This window comes from Pleurodeles waltl, chromosome 9, assembly GCF_031143425.1.
Source record: "Pleurodeles waltl isolate 20211129_DDA chromosome 9, aPleWal1.hap1.20221129, whole genome shotgun sequence".
NCBI lineage: Eukaryota > Metazoa > Chordata > Amphibia > Caudata > Salamandridae > Pleurodeles > Pleurodeles waltl.
Window position 1 is genome coordinate 716,551,791 of NC_090448.1, and position 12,220 is coordinate 716,564,010.

The window sequence follows — 12,220 nt, forward strand, 5'->3', positions numbered from 1 at the left end:
AGTGCTGGTTGTGCCACCCATAGAAGTAGCCTTTCAAACCTGGCTTAGGCCTGCCACTGTATGGCCTGTGTGTGCAGTTTACTGCCACATTGACCTGGCATTTCAAACTATTTGCCAAGGCCTAAACTCCCCTTTTATCAAACCTATGTCACCCCTAAGGTAAGCCCTTGATAGCCCTTTGGGCAGGGTTCTGTTTATGTAAAAGGTAGGACACATACTTTTCAATTTTTCATGTCCTGGTAGTTACAAACAGCCTATTTTGCTTTTCACTACTGTGAGGGTTGCTTCTCTCATAGGTTAGCATTGGGAATTCCCTTATAATTTTTATAATTGCAATTTCTGATCTGAAATGAATAGCATGGGCATATTTGTTATGTTTCGGATTGTAGTGAAACATCCTGCATTCTGGTGTAGCTGGATTTTACATTACTATTTTAGAGATGCCACTTTTTGAAAGTGGGCATTTCTCTGTGCTTATAACTCTAGACCTAGATTTCTGAGAGCCTAGCGCCTCCTTGCACCATATTAACATCCTTTTTTTAATGCTAATATGGCCCATCAAGGCCAAAATCGCCACACCAGATTTACAAAGTGGTGAAATGCATGAATTGTGCCACTTTGTAACCCCTTGAGCCATTTTTTGCGACAAGATTTCTTCGCGTCATTTTTTGCAGGATTTTTAACGTCTGCTCAGAGCGGGAGTTAAAAGGGGCACACTGTTATTTATAATGGGTCACTATGTACTGTTCAACGTTAGTGCCAAAAATGTTGGCTCTAACACTGAACATTACATCAATAGTGTCAACAATTTCAATGCTATTGCCCCTACCCTGCACCATGGTGCGCTGTATTTCAAATTCGGTGCACACATGGTGGCAGTAGGGGGGCACTAAAGGCGCAAGAAAAGTGTTGCAGCACTGTGTGCAGCGTCACTTTTCTTACATCTGCACCCTAGTGTTTTACAGCCTGACTCTAATCCACGTCTAGGGCAGAGTGGCAGTTACACTTTGTGCATACTTTCTGGACAACCACAATGTAGAAGGGGCTGGGTGTGACAGGAGAGACATGTACATCCATCTGCATACTGATAGTCTTCCTTGACTGGGAGAGATGGAGGCGGGTGCGCTTACATGTCAATAGGTTGCATCCCTGCCTCACACAATGAGCTGATTTACCCTCTACTGATGTATGGAGCCAGGACTGGATTGAAAGGGATTGTGTCACACTTGAAAGTGTTCCTTTGAAGTCACCCCTTGAATAAAGACATTTTTGAGTATAAGTACAGGGACTCTGACTCCATGTTTTAGAGCACCTTTGGAACTGGGACTGAACCTCTGTCAGAAGGACTGCTGCACTGCACGAAGGACTCATCTGGGCTTCTTTTTTGCTGTTGCTTTGCTACCTACGATTTTCTAGGAGACATAAAGGACTCACTGGATTGCTTTTCTGATTGTTGCTCTGCTGCCAGCTGCTCCCTGTCTCTGTTCCCCAACTGAGGCGCTGCCTGGAGAGATTGCCATCAGGATTGCTGTACTGGTCATGCTGGTCTGTCTGCATACTGCTGTCTGCCTTGTCCTTCCCCTTCTCCAGTGTTCTACCAGGAAGCCCAGTGTGTGGTGGGTGCTGGTTGTGCTCCTGGTCTCTACAATTATAGTGCCTGGGGAGTGCTTCATTTTCCACTATTTTGGCACCCAGTGCAGGGAATACGCATCATTTTTCCTTTCTGGCCCATAGCACTTGGTGAGCACTTTATGTTCGCCCTGGTGCATGAGGAGCACTTAATTTGCTTTAAGCACATGTAGAGTGCTTCATTCTCTTTCTTTTCCTTGGCTGCCTCCAGCGCGTGTCAGGCACTCTTTATTTCCCAGGGCCAGCGCATGTCCTTGTGTCCCAGTGATGAGCGATACCCTGGGGTTGTGGCCCCGCCTGGTCTCTGACAGAGGGAGCTGCACTGCATCCCAGCCAACTGCAAGGTAACCATCCAGTGTGGCCTACAACAAGGGGGCTGTGATGTACCACTCCTTAGATATAAGTGCCATCCTGAGGCACCCTCTCCTTGCCTACCCACCTTGCTAGCTGACCAGTGGAACCCCTCCCCCCTCAGGGAAGCCCCTTCCTGAACCAGTACTGCATGTTGAGGGGGGAGACACCTTGCTTAAGAATCGCATTAGTGGCTCTCCCTCATCAGCAGCAGCCTGGCAACATCCATTGCAGGGAGAATCTCCCTCAAAGCTGCCCCTCCTGCCAGTGGAGATACGGCTAGCTGAGCACCCAGCTGACAGGGTCAAGGAGACACCCCCTGTGGCAGTGGTCTGGTTGCAGGTACCGCATAGCTGCCCCGGTCCAACTTGCATGCGGGGTCTCTCCGACACCAGCTACAGTGTGGGCATGCCCACACCCACTGGACCATACCTGTGGGCCTCGATTCTTGCTGGGGCTGGTCTTGCAGGTGGAGTCCCCTACGGGGATCCCACTCTGAGTCTGACCACGGGGAAATTACCCTAACACATGAGTAGGCGCGCAGGTACTCCTGCGGCCTCCGGTCTGCCTGATTACTGTATCACATTCTGTAGGAGTGCAGGGGTTCTGTGTACTGTAATTTCATTGTGATTATGTACTTATAAAGGTAATTGGTAATTGGTGTGTTTTGTTCATTATCTGTTGCATTTCATGCCTTAAAGGTTATTGGATGTTGTTTTTGTCAGAGTAATGAGTATTACTCAGCTATTGCAAAATGTGCACAGATATCAAGTTTCATGTGTGTATTTTGTAGCAGAGGACAAGGCATGAATATTCACTGATAATGTGTCATATGTCACTGGTGATTATGACATTACTCAGAATAACAGTTAACAAATTTTAGTTATTGTCATATTTGCATAGTACTTATGACCCATGCTATTTCTGGTCAATATATCTAGTTACAATATACTATATTATTTATGTAGTCCTGTGTGGAGTCTCTTTTTGTCACTGGTGTGTTTTGCAAACACTTTACACATTGCCTCTGAGAATAAGCCTGACTACTACTACTACGGCAAGCTACCAGGGGGTGAGCACAGGTTATCTTTGGTGTGTAACTTACTTGCCCTGACTAGAGTGGTGGTTTCCATCTGACTGCGTTACATACTAAAGTCAACCAGAAACCCCATTTCTAACAGACATAATGACTTTTTTAATACTAGGTGAGATGCCCAGCTAGGGCTGCTCTGGGGCCCAGTGTAACCTACCATTGCTTCTATTATGCGGTATACTGCTACATCCTAGTCATACAAACATGTTCACAGCAGAAACCTGCCTCACTACACCACAGAACTAGCCCACACACTGATCTGTCAGAAAGAAGTTTCTTGCACTGTCAAATTACCAAATTGGCCAGTCCAAGCCTGCTAGTCCGATGACCTAAATGATTGGGTCTTAACCCCTTCGCTGCCAGGCCTTTTCCCCCTCAGGTGCCAGGCTTTTTTTGGCTTTTTGGGGCAGGGCGCGCTTAGGCCCTCATAACTTTTTGTTTTCATAAGCTACCCATTCCAAATGTGATCCTTTTTTTCCAACATCATAGGTATTCTAGAGGTACCCAGACTTTGTGGGTTCCACTGCAGGAGACCAAGAAATTTGCCAAAAGACAGTGAAAAATTCGTTTTTTTTTTTAAAAATGGGAAAAAAGGGCTGCAGAAGAAGGCTTGTGGTTTTCCCTGAAAATGGCATCAACAAAGGGTTTGCAGTACTAAACACACCAGCTTTCAGGAACAGGCAGACTTGAATCAGAAATCCCAATTTGTCAACACAATTTTGGCATTTTACTGGGACATACCCCATCTTTATGATTTTTTGTGCTTTCAGCCTCCTTCCAGTCAGTGACAGAAATGGGTGTGAAACCAATGCTGGATCCCAGAGAGCTAACCATTTATGAAAAGTGGACGAAATGCTGAATTTAGCAATGGGTAATATGTGTAGATCCTACAAGGGTTTCCTACAGAAAATAACAACTGAAATAAAAGAAATATTGAAATTGAGGAGAAAAAAACTGCCCCTTTTCTCTACCTTTTACTTTGCAACTTTTTCCTGCAATGTCAGATTTTTTAAAGCAATATACCGTTAAGTCTGCTGGACTCTTCTAGTTGTGGGGATATATAGGGCTTGTAGGTTCATCAAGAACCCTAGGTACCCAGAGCCAATAAATGAGCTGCACCTTGCAGTGGGTTTTCATTCTATACCGGGTATACAGCAATTTATTTGCTGAAATATAAAGAGTGAAAAATAGGTATCAAGAAAACCTTTGTACTTCCAAAATGGGCACAAGATAAGGTGTTGAGGAGCAGTGGTTATTTGCACATCTCTCAATTCTGGGGTGCCCATACTAGCATGTGAATTACAGGGCATTTCTCAAATAGATGTATTTTTTACACACTGTCTTATATTTGGAAGGAAGAAAATGTAGAGACAGACAAGGGGCAATAACACTTGTTTTGCTATTCTATGTTCCCCCAAGTCTCCCGATAAAAATGGTACCTCACTTGTGTGGGTAGGCCCAGCGCCCGCAACAGGGAATACCCCAAAACACAACGTGGACACATTCTAATTTTCCCCAAAAAAACAAAAGTGTTTTTTAGCAAAGTGTGCACCTGTGGATTTATGCCTCTAGCTCAGCTGGCACCTAGGGAAACCTGTACATTTTTGAAAACTAGAGACCCAGGGGAATCCAAGATGGGGTGACTTGTGGGGCTCTCAATAGGTTCTGTTACCCAGAATCCTTTGCAAACCTCATAATTTGGCAAAAACAAACACTTTTTCCTCATATTTTGGTGACAGAAAGTTCTGGAATCTGAGAGGAGCCACAAATTTCCTTCCACCCAGCATTCCCCCAAGTCTCCCGAAAAAATGATACCTCACTTGTGTGGTTAGGCCTAGTGCCCGCGACAGGAAATGCCCCAAAACAAAACGTGGACACATCACATTTTTCCACAGAAAACAGAGGAGTTTTTTGCAAAGTGCCTACCTGTGAATTTTGGTCTTTAGCTCATCCGGCACCTAGGGAAACCTACAAAACCTGTGCATTTTTTAAAACTAGAGACCTAGGGGAATCCAAGATGGGGTGACTTGTGGGGCTCTTACCAGGTTCTGTTACCCAGAATCCTTTGCAAACCTCAAAATGTGGCTAAAAAAAACACTTTTTCCTCACATTTCGGTGACAGAAAGTTCTGGAATCTGAGAGGAGCCACAAATTTCCTTCTACCTAGCGTTTCCCCAAGTCTCCCGATAAAAATTATACCTCACTTGTGTTGCTAGGCCTACTGCCCGCGACAGGTAATGCCCCAAAACACAACGTGGACACATCACATTTTCCCAAAGAAAACAGAGGTGTTTTTTGCAAAGTGCCAACCTGTGAATTTTGCCATCTAACTCAGCCGATACCTAGGGAAACCGACCAAACCTGTACATTTTTTAAAACTAGACAACTAGGGGAATCCAAGATGGGGTGACTTGTGGAGCCCTTATCAGGTTCTATTACCAAGAATCCTTTGCAAACCTCAAAATTTGGATAAAAAGCACTTTTTCCTCACATTTCGGTGACAGAAAGTTCTGGAATCTGAGAGGAGCCACAAATTTCCTTTCACCCAGCGTTCCCCATAGTCTCCCGATAAAAATGGTACCTCACTTGTGTGGGTAGGCCTTGTGCTCGCAACAGGAAATGCCCCCAAAACACTATCTGGACCCATCAAAATTATCAAATACAAATCTACCTGTTTTTGCAGGGGGGCACCTGCGTTGTTGGTCCTGGGCTCAGCAGTCATCTAGGGAAACCTACCAAACCCAGAATTTCTGAAAACTAGACACCCGAGGGAGTCCAGGGAGGTGTGACTTGCGTGGATCCCCCAATGTTTTCTTACCCAGAATCCTCGCAAACCTCAAATTTAGCTAAAAAATCACATTTTCCCACATTTCTGTATGGGATCACCGCACCAGGACAAATTTCCTACAACCCAATGTTCCCCACAGTCTCCTGGTAAAAATGATATCCACTTGTGTAGGTGGGCCAAGTGCTTGTGACAGGGAAGAGCATGTCGAAATTGAGGGGGAACCAAAGTGGGTCCAAAAGCGCAGTTTGAAAAAAAACATTTTTAGGCTGACAAGGTCAGCAGAATTTTTATCATTATAGATGAGACAATGCTGGGTGGTAGGAATTTTGTGGATTTCTGCAGATTCCGGAAGGTTCCATCACAAAAATGTGGGAAAAATGTGGGCTTTCCAGCAAATTTGCACGTTTGCAGGGCATTGTGGGTAAGGAAATGGTGCGGGTGCATGTGAAGCTCACCACCCTGGAATCAACCAGATGTTTAGTTTTCAGATGTGTCTAGGTCTTGTGGATTTTTCTACATGGCAGCGTCCCAAAGTAAAAAAAGTGCAGCACTCACCATTCCAAGTGGGACGATTTTGAGAGTTACCAAGCTCTCATGGCCCAAATGTAAAACAAAAACCAAAAATAATCAAATGTCCTCTTGCTTGCCATGGGATAAGATGTTTTAGTGTGCAGGGGAGAGCTGAAACTCTGTTAGCCCCTTCAGTTTGGGTGGGGGCATAACCACGCCCATACTGGTTGGTAGTCACCACCCCAGTATTTTCTTTTATTTTTTTTATTCCCTGGCATCTAGTAGACTTTCTGTCCCCCCGGGGTGTGGATCGGGGGGTAATTGCCCATTCTGCCCACTGGTGGGCAGAACAACTTTGGCTCCATTTATTTGAGGTGGGGGTATGGCCATACCCCCAAACATCTCCTTTTAAAAAAAAATCTTCCCTGGCCTCTGGTGGGCTTTCTGCCCCCCTTGGGGGGCAATGGGCCTTCCAAAAATAGGCCAATCTGCCCCCAAGGGGGGCAGTTATGGCCAACAGTAATATGCCCCCATGGGGAGCGAACCTTGCCCGAGGGGCTGTCCCCCCAAACAAAACACACACATACACACACACCAATACATGGTGTCTAGAGGTTTAGATCGGCCTAATTATATTAGGCATATCTGCCGCCGGGGGGGGGCAGAAATGGCTTAAATACAATTTGCCCCCCAGGGGAGCAACCTTTGCCTAAGGGGTCGCTCCCCACTCATAATAAAATAAAAATTAACAAACAAATTATCCCTGGTGTCTAGTGGTTTTCTGCCCCCCCACCCCCCCCCCTTGTGGGCAGAAATGGCCTAAAAATAATTTGTCCCCCTGGGGAGCGGCCCTTGTCCAAGGGGCTTCTCCCCTTATGCGCAAGTATGAATAAAATAAATAATCCCTAGTGTCTAGTGGTTTCTGCCCCCCCTGGGGGGCAGATCGGCCTAATTATATGAGGCCGATCTCCCCTCAGGGTGAGCAGGAATGGCCTAAAAATAATTTGGCCCCGGGAGCGACCCTTGCCTAAGGGGTTGCTCCCCAAACATAAAAAAATAAAAATAAACAATTTTGTTTTAACCCTGGTGTCTAGTGGTTTTCTGTCCCCCCCCCCCCCCCCCGGGGCAGATCGGTCTAATAATATTAAGCCGATCTGGCCTCGGTGGGCAGAAATGGCCTAGAAATAATTTGCCCCCCCCAGAGAGCGGCCCTTGCCCAAGGGGCCACTCCCCTTATTTGAAATATGACAACAACAAAAAAAATCCCTGGTGTCTAATGTTGTCTGCCCCTCCCCCCCCCAGGGGCAGATAGGCCTAATTATATGATGTCGATCTGCCCCCTGGGGGGGCAGAAATGGCCTAAAAATATTTTGGCCCCCTGGGAGCGACCCTTGCCTAAGGGGTCACTCCCCAAACATAAAAAAATAAAAATAAACAAAAAAAACTTATCCTTGGTGTCTACTGGTTTTTCATAATATAATGCCGCTCTGCCCCTAAGGGGGGCAGAAATAGCATAAAAATAATTTGCCTCCCTGGGAAGCAGCCCTTGCCCAAGCGGCCGCTCCCCTTATGTGCAAGTATGAAATAAAATAAATAATCCCTGGTGTCTAGTAGTTTCTGCCCCCCCCCCCACTCCGGGGGTGGGCAGAAATGGCCTAATAATATTAGGCCGATCTGCCCCCTGGGGGAGCAGAAATAGCCTAGAAATAATTTGGCCCCCTGGGGAGCGGCCCTTGCCCAAGGGGCCACTCCCCTTATTTGAAATATGACAAAAAAATAAATTCCCTGGTGTCTAGTGGACATTTCTGCAGCCCAATCACATCGCAATCGGGCAGCAGAAATGCTGTGAGAGACAAGAAAGCAAAGGAAAGGGCTTTCCTTTCCTTTCTTGTCTCTCCCTCCCCACCTCCCAGTTGGAAGAGAAATGAAAAAGCATTTCGCTTCCAGGATCGCACTTGAAGTGACCTCTGATGAGGTCAGCATGCAATTTGCACGCTGAGGTCCTCAGACGTCACTGGGGGGTGGGGGGGGTCGGTGGTGAAAGGGGAAGCGATTCCCCTTTCATCCCTGACAGAGGGGTGTGGGTGGGGGGCATCCTGCGGGTTAAAGCAGTGCCGCTGAAGGCAAGGCGCTAACCCTAGCCAGACTTGCAGGCCATGAATCTCAGATGAACTCTAAATTGAAGTTCAGTTGCCCTTTTGAATCCTCCATATATATTGCCATTCGGGGCAAAATCCAACAGAATAACCTCTGAAAACACTTTCTACTTGGTGAGAAAACTCCCTGGAACACAGTTATATGAAACTGGGGTGCCTCTGTTTTGTAGAATCCAGGACATTGTTGTGGTACATTTCTAGACCTCACATTGCTAAATTCAAGAACTGAGACTGTTCGGGAAACTGAGGTAAAATTTGAGGGCTGTGTGAGCGTTCTGCACCAACGTAAACTACTTGGATGAACTCTGCTTGCTTCCGATGACACATCATTCCTTGCTTGCTACAAGTTCCGTTAGATTTAGGATTTCATTTTCCCTGGTGAATAGGGGCTGTAATAAGGGATCTGGAAAGACAAATAGAAACCACTTTTTTAGGGATTTAAGTGGGCCTGGTCCCGCCGGGGCTCAGCACCGGCAGTTCTAAAAAGCCGGTGCTGAAATGGGTCCCTATTGGGCTTTCCTTTTTTGCCCTCATCCTCAGGGTGAAAAAAAAATCTTAACTCAGCAGCAGAACCACCCTTCACGGTTTTGATGTAACTTCAAAGGGACTTGTTACAGTTATTTCACAGTCTCATTGTGTCACAAAGCATTTTAAATATTTTATACCACAAAGCCATTGTTTATCTTACAACTAACACCAATTGATAAAGCCAATAGTCCTGGCTTGTTGTAGGTGTAAAGTTACTTGTATCATATATCTGGATGGAAAAAAAGCCCTGCCGCTTTCTATTACAAAAAACATGTAATTTAAAATCTGTAGACCCATGATTGGAAAAATCCACACGTTCGAGGACTGCCTTAAAGGGAATTAAAATCCAACAATCGCCGCAACTTTCAGGGAAGAACAAAAGTCCTGAAAGCTCAAGTAAGCTGAGCCAGCAACACATTCAATTATTGGAGTCTGCTTCTCAGCCTTTTGGCTAAGATCAAGTGTAGTATCTATTCTTTACCGAATCTGCGACCTTGTCTTCGAAATAAATTTGTATTGTATATGCGAATGCATGCACATTAACCGGACAAGGCTCACTTATCTCTAAGGAGAGAAGAAAGGACACCATCATGCTGGTGTCAGTTTGCTTTCCTGGTGTTTGGGTGGATTAATGCTGGAGGCATAAACCCCTCCTAACATCCTTCATAGGCCTGTTAGCACCCAAGACCTCTGGACAGGGGATCTATGCTTAGGTAGTAACACTTATAACCCTTACCTTAGCTCTTGGGAGTGACTGTGCAGTGTTTCTTGCACTACAAACAGTTGCAGTCTATTTGTTGGTACAGAACAGGTAATACCTACAGGCATACCGGCAACCCTGAGGTAACCCAGAGAGACCTGCAGCCAAGAGGTAGCACCTAGGGCAACCGTGGCACCCATGGTAGACAAAATGGACACTTGCACCCCAGTGCCCAGTACTGAACGCATCCCCCAGTGGAAGCCCCAAAGCCCAACCCCCCTGGGGTAGGCAGCAAGGAGGCAAGTAAGGTGAACCCCCCAAATACGAGCACCAGCACTGGGAAGGGTGGTGAACAGAAGGCACCAGGGCCAAAGAAGGGGAAACCTGAAACCCCCAAAGCTGCCAAACCAGGGGGTAGGGGAAAGAGCGAGGAGGGGACCAGACCAGGGACAGCCCCTGAACCCTTCAATCGGTACAACCTCACCGTGGGCATGCCCAGGTCATGCGTTGGAGGTGAAGGATAAGAAGGGACCCACGCTAGAGAGGGACATTTTCTTAGACAAGGTTGTTTGGCCAGCAGAGATCGCAGGGGAGGAGGTGCTGAGCTGCCAAGATTCTGCATCTGGATGGATTTTCCGTCTGATCTTCATCACCCAAACCCTCTATAGGAAGTATTGGGAGTTCTTCCAAGGAAAGAAGGAGAAGAAACCATACAACTCCTTTAATATTACAGCAGGCTGGGAGCCAGCATACACTGAGAAGAGGATCAAGGTGGAGATGACAAACCCCCACATCCCAGACGGAGACATTGATTTGCTTCTCCAGAAATACAACACCATTGTGAAGGTACCCACCAAGGTCAGAGACAGGAGAGGCATTTGGAACATGACTTGGCAGACCATTATCAACCTCCAAAAAGACCCAGCAGGAAAGGATGGACTGAGGCACCCCCTGGCAAGGTTCTACCTGGGAGCAGACGAGGGCAAGATCTGGTACCCAGGACAACCTTTCACCTGAAGGACATGTCAAGCCGTAGGACAACAAGGTAGTGGACTGCCCATAGAAGTTCTGCATGATCTGCAGACAGACTGGACACAAAGCAAGCGGCTGCACTGGCAAGAAGGTGTGCAACTTCTGAAGAGGAGAAGGCCACACCTATTACCAGTGCCCTAAATCAGAAAGGCTGAGGACCTACGCAGCGGCAGCAGGAGGAACCCCAGCACCAAAGACCAGAAGACCAAAGATGGACCTAACTGCCAAGGTGAACACCCTCCTGAAGGCTTCTAGGGAAGAAGCACAGTGAAAACCAGAGCCAACCAGGGGCAGCACCCCGAAAGGACCAGCCATGCAAAGCCAAAAAACCCCAGGACCCGACCCAGAAGAGAGACTGTTGTGTATCCATTTTAGCTATAGTTTTACATACGTTATTTTAGCAAACCAGGCCTGCCGCTGTGCACTTTAACTTATATATGTATTTATTTTAGCTTTGTTACATTATTTTAACATTAGCCATGTCTGCGGTCTTGCTTTATTTTCTCTATCTAGCTGTTCTTCGCCTAGGTCAGCACTATGTTCTTAAACAAGACATTTCTTTCACTCTGTGTTTTTCTCAAGGTTGCAGTAAGATAGGTTGCCAGCAAAAGTGGTACCCTTTGTCTCCAATGTTCACAGAAACATACACACTATTATGTGGGAATCCTTTCTTGGAACATCAGCTGCTTTTTTTATAAAAACACTACTTTGACCCATGTACGTTAGAGGGAGATTCCAGCCAGATGACCACGACTATATGCTGATTGCTGATTGCTTCACTACAGCTGCTTATGTAGACTGCAGGCCTCTTGCTCAGGTATGAGGGATGATGTCTTCCCAGTGAGAACCTGAAGGGCAGAATTAGAGCTTAACATGCTGTGCTCTAACATAGCCTAGGTAAGATCTATCTCTACAAACTCTAGTGACAATATGGTAGTGTTATTCTTCTGTTTAATTCTCCTTGTCACAATTTTAATCTTATTGTGCTTCATTGTCCTAGTTATTGCAATACATGCTTTATTATCGAAGATGCATTTACTTCAATAAAACCTTGTTGAACTTTACTCTGCCTCTGATTGTCCTTGCATACGTGAGACTAATGTAAGTAAGAGAAACGGATGAGATCTGAGTGACCACGATTCCCCTGAGTAGTCATTTATGTCATGCGCACCGTTGTGCCGATCATCCCTGCTCTTGGGTGGAGATGAGGCACTGCTAGTTAGCCAGAAAAACTCGGATTAGGTTGACAGGTGTTACAAGGTGCGAGATCAGACTCAGTCCCCGCAGTACAAGTGATTCTGCCCCCCAAATCCAGTAGTCTCATTAGGATAATGAGAACATACACAACATGGCTCTGCCAATGTTTGGTCAGGCTCTAGTTTTCGGGTTCTCCTGAGTATCTCTGTCTCACTACATGCAAAGACACCTCTGTA

The 12,220-nt window shown here is 46.2% G+C and overlaps 1 pseudogene; it reads left to right on the forward strand.

Annotated features, from left to right (window-relative positions):
- Positions 1-9,486: 9,486 nt before the first annotated feature.
- On the forward strand, positions 9,487-9,598 carry LOC138260551 (U2 spliceosomal RNA; annotated as a pseudogene).
- Positions 9,599-12,220: the final 2,622 nt, after the last annotated feature.